At 39.0% G+C, this 20630-nt stretch overlaps 1 long non-coding RNA gene across 2 annotated transcripts; it reads left to right on the plus strand.

Moving 5' to 3' along the window:
- Positions 1 to 596: 596 nt before the first annotated feature.
- LOC138191152 (uncharacterized) lies at positions 597 to 13722 on the plus strand. 2 transcript variants are annotated; one of them, XR_011177461.1, is made up of 5 exons: positions 597 to 611; positions 3375 to 3545; positions 11855 to 11955; positions 12181 to 12329; positions 12535 to 13722. It is a non-coding gene; the product is annotated as an uncharacterized lncRNA (long non-coding RNA). The 2 variants fall into 2 exon arrangements; XR_011177460.1 differs by lacking the exons at positions 597 to 611; positions 3375 to 3545 and having other exon boundaries at positions 11841 to 11955.
- Positions 13723 to 20630: the final 6908 nt, after the last annotated feature.

Here is a 20630-nt window from a genome sequence, read left to right on the forward strand (position 1 = left end):
TCATAGAAGTAAAAATCAAGTTCATAAGAGTCACCAGTTGACAATAAGGGCCTTACGCGCCCAATAAACCCCCTTCACGTTGCATAAGTTTCGGCGTATAAATCGCGCGCGTTAGGAAAGTGAGAGAAGGAGACGAGAGAGTATGACGAGGTGTATTCCTTGGTTCTCAATGATCCGTGAGCACCGTAATGCGGGCAAGTAGCTCGAAGCTACCGAGTCGACCGAGAGCCCGCAGAAGCCTATAACGAGGGTTAAGCCTATGAGGTGTTAACGCGGTCTCAGCATCTTACTGCCGAAGAGACGGCCTGAGGGACCTTCGCGCACACCGAAAAACGAAACCAGTCATGGGGTAATGCGGTTGGACGCCTTCGCGAGCGAAGCGCTGCTTGTATTGCGCATGCGCGGCGGCGAGTGCGCGAACCGAGCGCGGGAGATCGAGCGGCGCAGAAGCGAGCGTGGCACTTGCGGCTCGAGCTCCGAACAGAGCGGATATCGGACGTCATATAAGCTGTAAATCCATGAGAAACGATCGCGAGTGAAATCAGTGAAATCAGACTGTGCATGGCACGGTAATAGAGTCTGAATGGACAAATCGTGTGCTGTAACTGAAGGTGAGCAATGTTCGGTAAACTCTTTTTATTTCAAGTTCGATGTTAAACACAATAACGAGTCTTACAATTAGAGCTGTAACAGTCGAGGTGGATATATTACGTGAACAAACCTATCTTATGTTATATATTGTTCAGAAACTGAAAACATAGGAACTCCCTACTAGGCTCGTTATCTACAGTCCCAATTTAAAGCCGGAAGAAATCTGAAAATTAAGTACGATATTGTAACGTGGAATAACGCTTCCAGACTGACAATATTACCTCTGCTATAGGTAAGGACGAAATATGGATGCTGTATTCCCTCATTTCTTTCATACCGTTTGTTTTTCTTTTCGGCAACCCGGCACGTACTGGTTTCCCCGTGACAGGATCACGTCAATTTTGGATAGACTTTGCTCGTCCATTATTCAAACACCTTTTTTCCCGTCCACCATCTCTCTCTCAGGCTTGCAGGGCACGCGTCGATATTTTCAATTGCGATTAAAGGCGGGGAATCGCCTTCTCTTGACGAAGTAGCGCCAGAGGGCAAGGAACGGAGCCGACGAAAGGGAGGAAAAATAAAACTGCGGTGTAAGGAAAGGGGGGGAAATACACCGCCTAGTTACAACAGGCGTGGGAGTCTTTCGTCCAATCGAAGCTATCCAGGCTCTCGGACGACGATGTTGGCGTTTCTTGCCCCTCGGCTGGGGTGTGAACTGTAATGAACGAGCCCCCAAGCTTCCTGGAAAAAAACCCTCAACTCCGTGTTAAAGCGATTTTATTTGCATTAACTTCTCATTTATGTCTAATGTGGGCCGATCCGCGAACTTTCGGTCGGTTTTTAATTTAGGGGGTCCGAATTTCGATCTGACTGCAATCGCTAATACATGAAAATTTAATGTTCCAGGCATTCAAAACCTCACTGTTTACGAGAAACAAGTTGATTTTATAACGTTTTCAAATTTTCCCCACTTTGTCTCATACGAAAATAATTTGACTCGTTGCGAATATTGTCTATGAAAAAGTTTGATGGGCGTAACCTTCCTGAATACGAAATCCATTTTAAGGTGGATACTCAGAAACTACCTAAAATAAGGTTTTTCGTTATTTCCAGTGTTAAATTCGTTTTGGGATCCAAAAAAATCAATGATTCGAATTTTTTGCTTGAAAAAGTAACGGTGCCAAAGTATGTCCTGAAATTTTCAGAATGGAATGAAAATCAGATCATAATTAGATTGGTATCATCTCTCAAATTTTCTGAAAATATTTTATACCCCTGAAATATTTATACCGATGTAATTACGACCACGTTTTCATGGAATTTAAAAAATTTCGGAGTACATTCCAAATCATCGACAAAAATTAAAAAAAAATGGAATTTCTCATTTCCCCCATATACAGGATTGAAAATGTCGAGGAAACGTGTTATTTCGACTGATCCTGAGGATCCTCTATAGGTTCGTTCTAAATTACCGTCAATCGCAACAAATGGCTTGCATTTTCTTTTTTCTCTTATACTTCTCTTTTTGTCACCGACGATACTTGTGTTTCGTCATAAACAAAGAGCCAACGCAAATTACATAGTTGCCTCGTTGATACCTGTTGAACGCGTAGGTGTTCAACCGTATTATGCTGTGAAAGCTTAACGACACTGATTACAGAAAGGAAAAGAAAAAAATAAACGAAACAAAAATTTGAAATACATTAACGCCACGAAACGACGCAGTTTAAAATCAGCAGTGAAGAAAACGAGTGAACCACATTACAGTGATAATTATCCAACCGAAAATAGCAGTTCAATCGAATGTATTTAACGATTTGTCAATAGGCAATAATAAAAAGAGCCCTCAATAATATTTCACGTTTTAATTTTTCACGTGCTGTCATGGCCTAATCGTAAATTAAGAATTACAAAGAAGTTATTGCAAATCAGAATACAGTTTTTTATCATTTTTTATTGATGATCTTTGAATACAACGTTAGTTATTGCGCGTGATTTTTTTCTTCTAACAGACATGCTTTATCGTGCTTCAATTCAGATTTAGTAATCTTTCAAAGAATAATACGTATGATGCGAGATGAGATTGTGAAACGATGCGAACGGAGTTGATGGTCCAATTGGTTACCGAAATGTTGCTCTTCATCTAATTTCCGTCGTATAAATTACGGGTTCAAAATCGAAAGAACGTCAAGAGCGTCCGAATCGCTTCACGCGACGTAATTTGTTACTAGCGAGATTTTGCTCTTCAATCATCGTCGAATCGTGAACTTTGACATCGTTTTCGTGAAAATTTAGCTCGACTCTGCATCGTGTATAGAACAACGTTACCTAATACAGCATCACGAAACTTTGAAAGAACGTCTGCAGGGTGATTTAAGAGGGTTGGAAAAAACGGCACGCACTTCTCCTTCGTTATTGACGAGGTTTTTCATCGCTTTTTCCCCCCCACTTGTAGGGCGTCTGAAGTTTTTCATCGGTATTTCAAACCGAAAGTGGTGAGCCTGTAATTTTGAGGCGATTCGCTGGGTTATGAAAAGATGAAGCTCAGCAGATGAAGCCCCAAAAATACGTCAGAGAACGCACGAACAAAAAACAAAATTCAACAATGTAATTGGTGTGTTTATTTCAAGCGCGATATTTATTATCTCTTTCCTAAAATTTTTAGAGCTAGTTAATTGAGAGCGCAAGGGTTTTAAAAAATTTGCAAAAATCTCTACCACATAGGGTATTACGTTAACGGCTGAGGGGTTTAATCTTCTTAAAAGGAATCTTTTTTTCTTAAGGACTTCCGTGCGTCGGGGGAATGTTTTCTCAACGCAGGTTTATCGCCCGAGGCGATGATCGTAAAAGCAATTACTGTACGATGGAGATTGCACGGTTCGATCGTCCGAGACCCTCGAAATTTGGTAGAAGCATTCCTCAATAAAGACACTCCAAGCAACAGCCAACGAAATGTAAGCAAAATTAAAAGGCCTATCTTCTTTGTTCAAGCGAAGTATCTAAGAGCAATTGATTTGTCATTCGTTATACGATATAAGTCGAAAAATTATTCATATTGAAATGTCCAAACCAGTCGAGAATAAAACGAAAAATTGCTAACGTTTCATTTCTCTTGACTGCAATTTTTCCCCCATGTTGGATCGCCATTTTGCATGTCGCAATTTGACTTCGGATTCGTAATCAACCACCCGAAAAACCAAAAAACATCGCAATACCAATTTTTATTCAAATCCATTCATTCGTTCTCAAGATATCATCATTTTTAATAAATTTTTCGAATGTCGTCATTTAGATAACTGAGAAAGTACCTAACTGAGCCTAGTTAAAATCTAACCAAGGCTAAGTTTGGCAAAGCCGCGTCGATTGAGACCAAAATCATAAAAATCCGGTAACTCGTTCTTAAAATATCGTTGGATAAAAATAAATCCATCGACGCACACAGACGTTCATTCGAGAATGGTTGAAGGTGATTCTCTAAATCTCGAAACGTGGAAATCTAGTGAAAAAAACTTTTCATTTTCAGGGTGACTGCAATAACTTCCTTTTTTTCTGAGTACAAAGAAAAATAAGTGCTCACCGAGAGAAATTTTGAGTCATGCTTATTATACACTCTTTAACTATTTTCCGTGTTTACCCTAACCAAAAAATATAGTATATTTCCTTGTATTTATTGCGATAATTTGATTTTAATACAACAATAAATTGATGTCGTTGCCTTCTTCGACTGAAAAAATGTAGTAGACTAAACGACCAGATCTAATGTCGCAATAACTTGAAAATGTAATTTATGCCGCAATTTCTTGCAATGTTAACAATGTTTAAAATTTTATTGCAACGATGTACCCATTTTACTAAAATTTTCTGATAACTGCAAGAATCGAAATTTTCCTCAGCGCACCAGAAAAAAGCAAAACGACTCTCGGCTCGATATTATTTTACCAAACACATTTGTCCGGACTGCTGAACGTTACCAGCGCCGTCTGACCATTCATTGTACGTTACTACTGAAGTCAAGCTTCCGCGTTTACATGCAAAGGTAGTAGGTAACAGCCACCCGCATATAACTTAAAGCTAAAGGCGGTGAAATGCGCCTATAGACTTGCAAACCACCGTAAAAAAGCGCTTGTTCGCACCCTATTTATTCATACAATTTGGTACAGGTACAAGCATGTTTGCCGACATAACCATCAAGCGACGTATACCCTAAAGCATTGTACGAGAAAAAAACGTAGAACACGTTTTCAAACTCATGGGAACATGTAGATGTAACGACGTCTTACGACTCGATCGAACTGTTTTACAGCCAAATTTATTGCCCGTCGATACGGTTACAGGAAGATGGATTCAAAAATGGCGGTGTTGGTTTTATCGTGAATATTCAATGCTGGCAGAATATCACCGCACGGTCATTCGATATTTTCGAAATATTTTTAAAACGGCCATGCAGGTTAGGAAAACGGTTTCTCCGATTCCTCCCACATGCATGCGTCTTACCAATTTGGCTGATAATAATTCAATTATGAACGGTATAAAATTGCACGAAGAACTGAGAATAAAAAACGGATTGGCCTTTGAAATTGCAAATCGCAGAGCGACACGCGACCAGACGTTTGTCGACATGTAACGGCGTTAAACGTCACGAATTTCTCCGAGTCCTAATCGTTTCCTGATCGAACGTCGTTAAGTTTTTGCTTTAACCACCACCCGGCCAACTCGCCATCGACCTGCAGCGCGGCGTTCCTGCAGCCACTTGATTTTATCTTGGAGTTCAACTTTTGAACTGTATACTTTAACCTCACTTAGCAACTGAAGTATGCGTGACACGGATCGTTCTTTGTCACTGAGTTCTCGAAGCGAAGTTTCTTTCACCTCTATGTCCTTTGAGAGTTTTCTCCCTCTATCAGAATAGAGAGCGCATAAGAAAAAATTGATTCACTGTATGATTTTGTTAGTTATAAATTCGTATCACAAATAAATGAGTAAATAATAAACCAAACGATACCGTCACGTGTACTTGAACGTGTGAAGAAAATTGATAAAGTTTGACCTGATTGGCTGTTAGAATAATATAAGAAAAACTAATTACTCAAGCAAAATATTCACAAGATGCAGTGAATAGAATTGTTCGAACGGAATTTAGATTACTGAAAAGTTCTGGTCCATGAATCTTCAATACTTTGACCTTCAGGAGCGACCAGCTTTTTACGCCATTGAGTATCGACAGTTTTTATTCTCAGTTTTCAATCTCTAACCGAAGTCGAAATCATGACGAAAATATTCTCGCCATCATTTGATTTGGACTATATTCCAGAAACTACGGAAGAGCTAAAATCAAATCGCAACTACGTCAACGGTAGCCATATTGATTTAATGCGAATGCTAAAAATAAGCTGTGACGTGTTACGCATCATAAGTTTTATCCTCATTAAAATTTTATCCAAACATCGAGGGTTCGAGAAAATCGACGAAACCCTTAACGGAACAACCAACTTTTCCCTATATTCGTAATCCACCCGAAGTAATGTTCAACATTTCCGTCAGTACCGAATTCTATATAGACATATACTCTTAATCGCGTACAATTACCAACGCCAACAAAAAGTCTAGCACACATCACCGAACCTATGCGACGCGTGCAGAGTTAGGCGTACGTATCATCCAATCTGGCGTCAGCGGACGTTAGTCAAATATTTGCTCTGCACAGGTATAGTATACCTACAGGTTAGGTACGTGATGTATGCCCATGTAAGATATAGGTATAACAGTATCTTTCCAAAAGTATACGTGTTACACTGTTACCCATACGTGTACGCATATATATACATATACATATATACATCAATTAAATAGGGCAAGTTATACGCGTAGATTCGTAACGCAGGTTCATTTCTACACAGGTGCATGCATACGTAGAGGCTAAAGTCTCTCGCACCGCGACTGCAGGAATAATTGAACGGTCAACCCCGATTCTTACCGCGTGTGGACACGTACATAAGTCGGTACGTACACGCTTGGCGAACCGAAGTGAACTTCCGCAGTCCGGGGTGCCTACACACGTAAACGCGTCCGTCTGTACGCATATTGCGGAAGGGGCGAGGGGGTGGAAAAGCTCGGAGGAGAAGCAATGGCGACGCCGCGCCGTGGCAGATGTGCGTGACTCAGCGGCTGTGCCCCTCGACTCACTCCCCGTCATATACCACCCCGAATCATCCCCTCTTCTCGGCGCACCCTGCTTCACTCCCCCCCCCCCCCCCCGCATACAGACGGCAAGAAACGAGGGAAACTCTGTCTGTGTACGTTCCCCGTCCCACCTTTCTCCGGCAACCAACGAACCGTGGAGACGATCGATCGAGCGATGTGCTCGGCGGTGACTAACCCGTCGCCGTCGCCGTCGACGCAACCGACTCGACGCGACGCGACGCCTCGTTCGGATTCACCACCGTTGGCGAAAGGCTTTTCGACGCTTTGAACCTCGCGGCTAGGCAGAAGAAAAGAGCCGGTCGAGCTTTCGGCTTAGCTTGACGGTGGAAATATATGCATGATATTGTCTATCTTTGCAGCGGATGAATATATTGTGTGTGAGTAAGCTCGCCGAGCTCTACCGCCTGTGGCGTGTTTCATTGAAAAGCGCTTAGGAGGCGGAGAGGAGGAGGGATGAAGACGTTCGGATTTTGGATCAAATCGCTATCTCGCAAAGCGTCTCTCGCTTTGGCTTTCGGATTGATCTCCTCGAGCGTTACGAGTCGAGTTACGATATGATTCCAGGAATATTCTCCTTTCGGACCAGGTCGTTGACCCCCTCCGTTGTTTCGGGGATTTCTGTATGCCTGCAATGTGGATGGATATCCGGAAATTGATACGAACGGTATTATTTTTATTTGGCTTGGATCCTCGTGGAATTTTTTACTTCATTCTGAAAAATTTAATCTAATAAAGTTAACCTATTCACTTTTTTTTTTACACTATAGGGTACAATTTTGATTTTCATTTTTTACAATTTTCACGAGGTATATTGCATATTAAATAATTGCAATTACACCAAATGGGGGTAAAATTTTATGACTATCGCCATGCGCGTCTCATCTAAGAACATTGAGTCGTATTGTTTTAATTTTGATACACGTTTGTCGTCGTTTTTCAAAGTCTTCCTTGACTTTCTTTACTCATGTTTTACCATCAATTTGGAAGTCGAGTGTATATTTTTGGCAACTGATTTACATGAGCAAATTTACACACAGCAAAATTTAGCTAACGGAAATATGCAAATAATTGTCTAAATGAATAATTGTCGCAGCTTGTACCGTTGCTCCAGGTTACATTTTATACGTTCTGAATTTTCCACAAATTCGCCGTGTCCGCAATTCAAAATATTTTATTTCAAGGAGATTTCATTCCATCTTTTAAACTCTTTTCTATCTAACCAAAAAAGGCATCGGTTTACATATTCCTATTGACAATCATAGATCTTCTGGCGACTTTTCATCGATTTCAGTTTGTTTATTTTTTATCTCATTAATTTCTGCATTGATTTCATCATTTCAAAATTACAATTATTTCAATAACTTTTCAAGTGAATTCTACAATTCTTACAAAGTCTTCAAAAAAATACGAATGTAAATGTTACAGACGATCTGAGAGCATTTATTCTTAGCAACAGGTCGACCGACTAAAAGATTTATCGAGAGTAAAAGCTTGGACATGCCCAGATGCAAAGAGGCGGAGCTTTATCGAAGAAAGAATTCACTTAACTACCTGTATACCCGTCAACGGATCTGGAATAATGCGCATAGAACGTAAGAGCGTCGTTGATTTTCTATCGCGCTGCAGCTAAATCCCCGACATATCGAGCCCGGACGAAAACTAGATTGGATTAGGTTCGGTGGAATTGGATCCATTCGGGGTTTCTTCTTTGCATGAAGGGATGTTCCCGTAATACGAAAATTTTTACTTTGATTTGATCTCACTTTTGGCGTGATTAAATAAGCCCGAAACTCCATACGCGAATATCTTGAACCGGCTTTTCATTGTACCGTGAAGTGTGGCCCCCCAGCCTTGATAAGACGGATCCAAACCCTCTCCGAGGCTTCTTTGATGCCGACCTTCTTTGATCACCCGAGTTAGCGAGCATGACCCAAGGCTCGGAACCGACCGGAAGTTCGTTCGGCCATTAGACGCCTCCTCGCCACCTTCCGTCTGATGTATCTTCTCGCTTCGCCGTCGACTATCATTTTCGCGAATATATATATATATATATATATATATATATATATATATACACCGGTGTGTATATTTCCTCGGTAATCGGATATGGACCCTGAAATATCGCGGTCTGGCTTTGAGCCAGCTCTTTTCGCGACCTCTGACCTCGCGTTTTAGTAATTTATTGCAGAGGAAAAAACAGCGGGGATTTGATAAGGCTCATTCTCTTTACGAGCCCTATTTATACGTTCTCCGGGCTTTCTTTACGGCCGGATTACGCGCAAGTGTATATAGAATCATAAGGCGCGTTGGGCAGCATTTATGTTTCGCACGTATTGCAATAATCGTGATGCAAAGTTAACACCTCGTCGAAGCTGATTTCATATTTCCTACCACCGTTTTAATTCTGTGAAATTACTCAAGGATATATCAAATCTTCTATAGTCCAGTTTGAACAAAGTTAAAAAATTAAGGTTCCAAGAGTTGAACGAAAATCGATTTAATAGAACTTTATGAAAAATTTCTCTCCTTCGTGTGGGAGAGAAATAAATACCGTAGCTTCAAGTAAATAAAATCCTGCAACTGGTAATAAAATTAGAAAGATCACATTATGGTTAATTATTTCGTTTCTACGTTGCCAAAATCCGAGGATTTAATTGCTCTAAAATGATTGAGGATCAGAATTCTAGATTTTTCTCCATATTAAGGGGATATTGTTTTACCTGAATTCAACTCGATTAAAAATGATACAATCTCAATCGACCATAGTTGTAACCGTCAGAATTCGCAAATTTTTTAAAAAACTGTGGTGCAAGTCAAGTTGTGACGAATTCATTTAAAAAATGCCGCGTTCTTTTTTGTCTACCTAATCCATATTTTGAGACCACTAACAAAATCCAAACACGTTTGTTAATTGTAGGATCATATACGGTCTTGACTCCACGGCTGTTTGCACAGAGGTTTGTATCCTTGCGCAAAATCGACTATGGTGTGCGTAAAATTGGACAGCTCCGGTTGCTATGCGCCGGTAAATTTACAACGTTAACATAGAGAGGAGAGCCCGCGTAAAGTAGGTGCTCGTACTTTATGATCGGCAGTCTCAACCTGCGTTGTGGACTCATAAAGCACGTCGTAAAATGGGACAAAAAATATCTCCTCGTCTCTAGGGATTAAATTCACTGATAATCCTATACAAGATTGTATACGGCGACAGCGAGGTTGGAAAATTCACGTGGAAAATGATGCATATCCTTCATAACGTGCATAATCAAAATGTCTGCGACACATATGATATCATGATTATCAAAGTAATAATTGTAGTCAGTATCATGATGCATCGTTGATTCAAAGGTTCTTCCTGTACGGATTAACGTAAGCTTTGAAGTAGAAAACAACCGCGCTGTTCAGACATTGCCGCACCTGCAACGATGCAACTATGAACTCATGCGCGAAAACAGATTGCATAAAATCAGGCGCTCCACAGGAACTAATTAGTAAGTCAATTTCATAGTTTCATATTATATCTAGTACGAAAGCTTTAGCATGCAAGTAGAAACAGTTCTCTCTTTGCCTTACGTATAACGAGATTTTCATATTTCACGCTCTATCATAAGCTCGGCTCCATTATATATAATCATAAAGTGATAATATTCACGATGATGACGATGACGATCGTGGCAAACATAAAGGCGAATTGTTTGACAAACGGAAATTGGAGCTGATTATGAGCTATAGACCCGATGCAAATTTTGTACCAACGAATATGCTTACGTGGCGTTCTTGCGAAACCATTTCAAAGATTCAGAAGTAATTTGTTCTGCGAAATTTCTCTTTCAAATGTTCTTTTTTCATTTTCTTCTTTTTTCCTCTGTGTCGTTGCTTCAATGAGTTGCCTCGAAGCCTTTACACAGACTTCGGTTTTTATTTCTACGCGAAAATTGCGAATATAATTTTTAGTTTATGTTTATACATAACTCGTCATTTATTTACTGTGATTTTTTTTAACATTTGAGAATGGTCCTTAAGCAATATAACGAATCGATTGGAATGTGTGTCTATACTTGAAGTGTACTTCGAATAATTGTATTCTTCTCTCGATTCTGCAAAGTGAAGTCTACTACCGTCAAGTCTTTTCGCAGAATCGGTTGCAAAAGCTTGGAATTATCAATTTTTTTACAACGGTGTGTATTCATTGGAACGCGAGAGAGATTGTGTGCACATAATTCACTTGCCTGCAATTTATCATTGTATCATTTTCCCTCTGTAAATAAACTTCAATTGTGTTGATGTTCACGGTGACACCGTACGTATTTTGCAAGAGAAAATATGAAAAATAGTGAGCCAATATTGATCTAACAGCAGTTTCGCAGCAAAGGCTCTGATGTAGATAATAATATCAAAAAATTATCGGTATCATATCAACTCTGTAAAAGTGGATAATAGTTTAAAGCAGTTTCTGAAACATCGTCTTTTTTAACACTCGTGTAATTCGTTTTCCATAAAGAATTTTCAGCAATGTGTAATTAATTCTGACGTGTCCAACCCACAGCAAAATTGCGTTTAGAAGCATTACTTGTCCACGCTTTTCATACTACCTCAACTTTTTTTGGGATTAAAGAAATGCCACATAATCGCGAATTAATTCCCCACCAGAAAATACTTTTTTCGTTATTACTGTGGAATACATTTTATTAGGGTCTGCAATGCCACGTCAATATCTGATTACATGACGAGAAAATGAGAATGATTATATAACGAGAGAATACTACACGAGAGAATGAGACAGCCGGACAATATCGCTATTAATAAGAGCTTACACAGCAGTACATTATAATTATATATTTAATGGATTTGACCTCGTAGGACTGCTACAAAAAAACAAAGAGAAACGGTTGCACGCTCGGCTTTTACGATGACAAGTAGATAAGAGGATATGCGAGGGGAAGCACCGGAGCTGTGACGAACTTACAAGAAATTGCTAAACGGAATCCCCGTCTAAGTCATCGCGACATATACCTATGTAGATGTACCGTTCTATTTTCATGCAATATCTCTTTATAAACAGCCGGCCTCACCGCTGAGCTGTTAATATCGCCAAGAATTGCAACGAAAGCAGTCGACTCTTCGCGACTTGAACCACGCAGATTGCAGCCGCAGTAAAATGAGGTAAAGATCAGGACAACTAATTTTCTTCCCTTCGATATATCTCACCGAGATCAATGTTTCGAAAAATCACCGTTTGCATAACACCAAAGTATATTTCTTGTATCTAGAGTTGGATACTTTTTATTGTTGGACACTATTTGATTATATGAAAGAATGCACTTCGTGAAGGACATTTCGAAACATCCGCCTCTCGCAATGACGGTTCCTTTTGAATTTCATTTACAGTTTCTCCAGCAGAAACAAGGGGCAAGGTGTCCGGATCTTCTTCTTATTCCTATTCGGCTGTCTGATTATTTCCGTTATCGGAACGCCTGTCTCAGATTCTGTACCGGCACGTCCATCGCGCAGCGTAAATCCACTAGTCGCTGGAGCAAGTAAGAATTCAATTTTTTTATGGCTACAACTTACAACTTACAACCCCGTAAAATAAATGTTTCAACGTATAATATAAATATAAATACCGTAAAATCAAGTCTTCCCGATTGTGTCTAACCTTGCAAGGTTAAATGTTACATTTTTTATATCCAAATTAATGTAGTTTGCGATTGGGTCTGAAAATGTCTCTCCTCTTTTCCTCAGCATCGATCTATATGGGAGTCAAAGATGGAAAGTTCAGCTCAGACGAAGGCCGGCGCAGAGGACAGTATCTCCTTCAAGCTAACAAGGACTCGGTTAATCGCCAAATAATAAGCTCAATCGGTCGGAAATAGAGATAAACAATTTCCAGCCTGCTACAAAATATAATGAACGATTACAATGCAGCGAGCCTTTTGGTGGACTGAAGTACCTTCTTCAACCTTCAAAAACGTCTCTAGTAGTACAATTTACAAAACTTCACCGATCAAAGTTGTGAGATATTTTGTAAAAATGGTGTATCTTTAATTCAAATCTCCATCGGAATGGGAAAAGTTTTTGTATTCACTTTGTTCTGACTGAATACAAGAAGAAGAAAACGGTTTACATGGAGATTATAACGATTATTAAGTTATATAATATAATTTTACGAATATCGCTACAAGGTTTTCAAACCATTGCCTTAATTATCATCAATAAATTCATTTAATCAAGTTTGTCGAGCGAATATTTTTAAACTTCTAGGTATAACAAACAGTCGGTCCATCGCGGCTTAATTTTCAATCCATTAAATTATACATACAAAAAACATTTTTTTTTTTTGATCTACACGGTGTGAATTAATTCGAAGAACATCCGCATACAAATTATCGAACATTCATAGAATGTATTTTCTGGTTTCATGTCCAAACGTAAATTACTCTGTTCCGCGCGTTTTTCTTTCTTCTCCGATCAATAATCACCCTCGTTCTCGGCTTTGTTGGAGTGAAATAGGGGCATATGAATAATACTTCAGAAACGGAAATGCGATTTATCCGATAACTTGATTGCATCCGGAGAATCTAGTCAGCATCTATTGTATTAATAATAGAATTGGCAACTAACTGGCTCCACGCGATGAGGCGGATAAGAAATACAAACGGCGTGAATTCTTGTGGAAAATAAAACAACGAGTTTGTTGCGTGCCGAATGAAGTGCATGGAAGCTATCAGAATTTATTGAGCCTATCTTGAATGACAAATGTCCGTAACATTTTAACGCTATGGTTACGCCACACGATAAATGCCGAGTGACGTGCATAATTTATTAAAAAGACTTGCACATTGCAACTCGTCGAAACTTTTTTCGTGACTATCCGGACGATGTTTGTGCGACAATAAATCAATGTTACAGTTTTATATTTAACACAATAAATCTAGTGTACTAAATAGTTTATTTTTCCCGGATTAATCTAGTATAATCTATCATTTTTTAGAATCCTTTAATCGACCGACTTGATTGTTTTGCCTCACAATTGGTTTTTGTTTTTTTCTTCCGTGAACGACGCAATGCAATATCAATTTATGTGATTAAAGTATTCTATTTGATATATCAAGTAAAGAATAAATGAATATTTTTTTCTTGAAATTAAAAAATAAGACTACGTACAGAAATTTACAAAATTTTAACTTCTAAGGCACGGTTTCACAAAAAATACGAAGCAATCGATTAACAGATTAATTTTTACCGATCCAGTCGAGTCATGCTCGATTAATCCATGCATCGTTTATTTTTAGCTTATTGGCCATCGTTACCGAAAGCACAATATCAAAACCAGAATCGCGTAATGTCAGAATCGATTTCGACAGCGCATGCGCAGAGTAGAGAAAAAACCATTTTTAACTCCTAGGAGAAAACTCCGCGCGTGCGCATTCGCAGACTCACTCTACCGTGACAGAAACTAGTACTTTGCGCACGGAAAACACGAATGAAAAGAACGTGTAAAACATCCCCGATTCATATAAATAGATTCAATGTTGCAATATCTACAAAATATGCCATCGACTAAAAATAGTTGCTTTTACCACGATTTTTCTTTATTCTAATAATATTTAAAAACTTCACGATAACCATGCCCGTTTTACTTGAGTTTGCTAAGTTTAGTCAACGAATCAGAATGCTTGGATGGTGGGAAATGCGAAAAGTAAAATTACGCGATCGACCCCCAGACGAAACTTTTCTCAGCGTACAGCGACTGCGATAGGACGAAATTACGATCGGTCTATTTGATTCGAGGCCCCGCCCCGGCGACTAGGTAGTTAAACGGACGATTGTTCGAGGCAAGGGCGACCCATCTCATCCTTCAAATCGTCGCAGACTTCTCCCGCGTCCCTCCTTACGGTGGCCGCAATTTCATTAGAGCCAGACGCCTGGTTCATTGTCGATTACATAGGTGAAGCGTCTTGACACAAGGTGGGTGAAATCACGCCTACACTTGTCGTAAAATCGCGTTACGCGCCGAAGTACGACGGGCACGTACGTTCGCCAAAAACGTGTCATACACACGGGGGATGAGAAATAGGGGGTGAAAAAGAAACGTGAACGGGGAAAATTATCAACGACAAGAGATGGATCTCGGGAATGGAGTCACACGGATTTATTCAGGGTCCAAGGATCGCGACCTGCGCCGGCAACCTGTTGACCCAAACTCTCTGCAGGCGCCGCACCATCTGCATTATCTTACCGAAGGAAATACGCGAAACGCTTCCGTAAGCAGCCAAAGAACGAGACTAGCCTGCCAACCACGTCTTACCTCGTTACTGCCACAGCCTCCTTTTACACTTGAGATATTGTGCTAATGAACGCTTACTTCGCTGAGAGAAATTTTTAGTTCCTGTTACCGTTCGGTCCTTAACTATTTTCATTTTTTACCACGACAGTTCTAGGTACAAAATGAAAATTAGTTTTATAGCTGTTACCGAAAACTCTAGTATCCGTTACTATTCTTTCTCATCACGATCACTGTTGATATATTGTCTTGTAACTGTTGCGAAAATTTAACGCTTGTGCAAAGATAAATCGACGTTGAAGCCTTATTTAACTGAGAAAGTAGAGTAAACCTCAGAAACTGATTTTTCGTTGCAATTACCAAAATAGGATCGACGATGGCGCAAAATGGTTACGTGCGTCTCGTTTTTCGCAATCCCAACAATATTCGAGCAGTTTATTTTAACGATACCTGTTTCAGTGAATTTTTCTAGTGACTGTGACAAATGACATTTTTCTCAGTGTTCTAATTATACCAGATATTTAGCTCGTCACAGCTATCTTGTTACTCCGGTTTTCATGATTAATCGCAACACATGTCTTTTTCTTTTTCTCTCTTTCTTGTAATTATCAAGACTAACAATAACGTTATTGTTATGGCGCGAGGCTGCTCGACTTGTAAATTAGTGTATTAATTTGACCCTTATACGGCTGGCGAGGGTGCGACTAAATCCTTAACTATAATCCGTCACTAAGCAGCACGTATAATAGCGGAGTTTCAGCGCTAGGGACGACGCAATGTCGCGAATTCAAATAACCCACGACACGGCTGAATCATGCACTTGACGGGGAAATTTATTCATGTACACGATGTAACTTATACATCTACACCGTGGTGAATAACCACTGCTCTCCTCGACAAAGAGCCTGTTATGTAATATTTTATATACGCGTACCCTGCAGTCACTCCAGGGTCACTTTATTCCCCCTCGCCACGGAATTTCGAAAAGCGAAGTGTTTAAAGAACGAAAATGAAAATCGGGTATGCATTTTATATCTTTATACCCATGTGATGTGAATTTTTTTACCACTGAATACCCTTGCGTCCCAGGGGTATTGAAAATGTGTAATAATAAGAATTTCTTCGACGATATTCTTTTCGTACGTTTTTCTCTTTTCTTTTTTTTCTCTTAATCATTAAATGTTACTTCAATTCATGAATGCGCAAATTTTAACACAACTAAAGTCCTGAAAAATATTTATAGATTGATCGACGTCCGGTTTTTATTATTTTATTAAAACAACGAGAGAAACAAAGCAAGATTTTACCTCTCTTTTGAAAGCAACTTATCCATCACTTTAAAACAATGGTTCAGACAACTGGTCCGACAATCCCGCCGCCGCCGCCATGAATCGCGAATTTTTTACATTTTGTACAAGGTTGCAATCAGGCGTTTGTATCCCGCTTAAATTTGCATTTCAGGCTAAAAACTACAATTTCTTTCGAGCTGCGGACGATACGAAATATTAATGATAAGTAAAAAATAAATAAAACAAACTAATCTCGACAGCATGTATTTTCGAAAATTTCTACATCACATTTTGGTAACGACCTAATTATAACTGTAGGCTCCTTCCGTGACAAAAAAAAAATATTATCGCAATTCAGCTAACTCGTTGATTAAAATTTTCGGATAAAAATTTTCATCCAGGTATGCCTGATAAGATCTCCGGTATAACATAAATATATACGAACAGGTAAATATAAATAGTAGAATCGCGATAAGATCTGCTGATGAGACAACGTGCCGGCGTTGAAAACTCTGAACTTATCTTATAATGTCAAAGGAGGTTGAGTCTCGAGTGTGTGAAATTGCCAGGAAGTGTAATTAATTCTGACGAGTCCAACCGACAGCGGACTTGCGTCAGGAATTCGACAGAGGCATTCCTCGCTGACGCGTTCCAGGGCCTCTCGTATTTTGGGATTAAAGAAATAACTCGCCGCCACAAAGTACTTTTATTATTATTGGAACCTGTATTTATTAACCGTTACGATTATGCTTGGATACATTTTATCAGGTTCGATTAAACCGAACTGGGCAGCCGATAAAGTATAAATAGAAACGATTGCGCGCGTGATTTTCACAACGTCAACCAGCCGGATGATGAAATAAATATACAGGGGAACCACCGGAGCTGACAGCTTTCCAAGAACAACTTGAATCCCCGCTTACTTTGCCCGCGAAGTAAATATATGTACGCAGATATTCTGCGTCATTCTCAATAACCGTAATGAGAGTTAAATCCTTCTTGGTATAATTGATTCTCCGTACCGCCTTTAGAGATCGAAGCGACTTTTCAGTAAGGCAAGTTCTTTAGAATATGGGATGAGAAATATTTATGATTTTCGGAAGCTGAAGAAGGATAAAAATATCTCCAACTTTATGTACAAGATTCCGAAAACTTTAGTTTACACTAGAATCATCGTATCGAAAGTCCCGTAATCAAGGATCTTTGCATCGTGGATTTATTCAGTCTGTCGTATGAAAAACGAGCCAAGCAATCGGCAATTCAAACTTGAAATACTACGATAGGTGTGATATTTCATTAACTTATTGCTTGGGCGTCGCATACTCGTTATCATTTCTTAAACAATGGAAAAGGTTCAAAGACCGATGAATCGGAATATCGTATCATTCATTAGTCACAGCTGCATTTGAGTCGTACAGATTTTATGATTTCATCGTGTCTTTATACGCAGCAACGCGACTGCCGAGCTTTCAGTATCGCCCAGAATCGCGTGGAAAGCAGTCAAATTTCCCATCCAACGACTTAACATTTGCCTAAAGATCTCAGCTCCAGTAAAATGAGGTGAGGATCAGCACATATTTGTTTCTACGTTTTCTATGCTTTTTAACGAGTAACGTGTAATCAGAAAATGACTGTGCGTATGTCTAAGAAAATTAGAAATCTGTTGCTCTATAGGTGTATTTTTTACTTGAATTAACCATAATGTTTCGTAACTGGCCAGTTAACGTCGATTTTAAATCTCATTTTTAATTAATTGAACATTGGAAAGAGAATAGTAAATATTTTCCCATTCACTTTTATGTTCTTAATTTTCGTTTATCTATGATTTTCTCGAGATATACTGCATATTAAATAATTGTCAAGTGTATGAAATAGAAGTAAAATTTCCGTTATTTAATTTGTAGAATTATTCTCACATTAATTGCGAGAAAAACTCTCAATTTTAAGTAAAAAAAAACTCAATTACTGAAACATGTCGAAAAAGTGTTTCTTTACTCAAATCAAGACATTTTGAGTAAATATTTTCATTTTAAAGTGAACGAGTTTGTCAAGGTTGATGGATAATTTCTTCAAAAAACAGAGCAACGACAATTTAAAGAGTTTCTCATTCAACGATCCAATTACGCAAGATACGGGAGCGATTTGAAGTAATAACAAGAATCTGAGACGTTTCTCGAACCGTTCGTAAAGTTTCTGACAGAAAATTCTCAGGAATAACGACGGGATAAAAAAAAAACGAGAGAATGTGTGAGTCGGGTCTATAGGGATTCCTCGGACCAGTCGTACCTGGGTGCTTTCGCTGAGCGAATGGGACGTCTGATATTTTTATAGTATTTGGAACGAGGGTAGCCACGGGATTGGGGTTTTAGTTTCGCGAGGTTGAAAGTTTTCCGACTTCATGAACGACATTCCGGGAAACCCGCTGTTCGCAAACCGTGATCGAAGATCCATGTCATGGGTTCTTTTCCAATTTTATTTACAGTTCCACCGGCGCCAACTCAGGGCAAGGTATGCGGCCCAATTTGCCGTCCTCGACATCGCTTCAGAAATCGTTTCCATTATTGGCGGCTGCAAGTAAGATTCATCTGTTGATCCTCCCTTTAAAGTGGTTTAAATTTACGAATATTCGAAGGAACCTTTTTCCTCGGATATTTCTAATATTATGTTGAAACTGAATATAGTAGGCAAAGTAAATTTGATCCGATCATTTCTTTCATCTCTTCCTCAGCATCTGTGCACATGGCGGTAAAAGATGGCAAGATCAGCTCAAACGAGGGACGGAATTTGGGTCAGCAGATCCTTCAAGCACACAAGGACACAGTCAAGCTTCAAATAATAAACTCCAACCTGCGTAAATAAAAAGAAAACGCGGTTTAACAAGGGATAAAATATACTTGAAAAATTATTCGTGACGCACGACAGTGGTATTTTATATTAATAAACGTGACAGCCATCTCTCGGGAGGACAATGATATTTTTGCCAATTTTCTAAAATCTCTTGATTCAGATTTACGAAATGTTGATTATATCTTATTATCTATATTATTCAACGTTCAAGATGCAAATTAAAAGTAACAAATAATATCCGAATGCAGGTTTCTCTGTAGGGATTATCATGACTCCTGACATTCCTTGCTCAAACTGTACGGCAATATTTGCCTCTACTTTGTGCTCGCTGAATTATGAAGTAAACAAGACTACCGGCTGCGTGGAAAAATTGCTTTTCATTTCAAGACCGCAGATTTCAGAAATCAATATGCATGATGAGAAATTTAATAGCAACAGAAAAAATGTACTGTTTCTATAAGGTTACAAGGCAAATGTATTGCAGATCGGAATCTATTATATCTATTACACAGAGTAATTTCTCTTAAAGTATATCGAAGATCACATCTGCTAATCTTCAAACTCCCAAGCAATGTAGCTATTTTCTCTGTTTTTATCCAAAGACTAATGACTGCCGTTAATTTTCCGCACATCGGCTCTTGATGCAGTAAAATAATTAATTTTACAGGAAATGAAATGCAATGAATCTAGATATAATTATGAGAACACAAATAGCATGAATTCGGTTGAAAAATAAAGTAAAGAAATATGTCTCATGACTAATGAGTTCTAGGGAAGCTATCAGAATGAGTAGGTATGGCTTATCTCGAGTGACAAATCGTCTGAACGCTGCAAATTCACACTTGAAATTAGAAAATTGCGACGAATGTCTTGATAAGTGTCAATAATTAAGGTACAACGTGTTCGACTCGATGGATCGTGACTACTTCAGCTTTACTTTAATTTCAATACGCTATTATCTCGGAAGTTTCCCAATACAGAATGCCGATTTGAAATCAGGGAAATAATCTGATCAAACTGTGGAAAAATTGAATACTTGAGCTAATTTTGGTAATTAATTGTTTTCTCAGCTCCAAGGATTTCTGCTTAATTTCAAATGTACCTTGGTGTGTTTTTCTTTTCTCTGATTTTTTTATTATTACTCAATCTTAAAGTTCATAACAAATTATCTCACCATCAATGAGCGCCAATGACAGAACCGTAATTAAATACGTCAGCCTAAGTATCGGTGATTAATATCATACTATGTGCGGCAATACTCCGAAAATTTCGCAAAGTTGATTTGAGAGGAAGCAGCCTTCGAGAAATAAATCCTGAAGAAGGGCTCGGTAAACGTTTATCAGCTCCTATCTTCTCTGTTCGTTCAGACCGTGGCGTCTGCCAGAGTAATTCAGTTTCCGGGAAATCAAATGCATCAA

Source organism: Neodiprion pinetum, chromosome 6, assembly GCF_021155775.2.
Source record: "Neodiprion pinetum isolate iyNeoPine1 chromosome 6, iyNeoPine1.2, whole genome shotgun sequence".
In the NCBI taxonomy this organism is placed as follows: domain Eukaryota; kingdom Metazoa; phylum Arthropoda; class Insecta; order Hymenoptera; family Diprionidae; genus Neodiprion; species Neodiprion pinetum.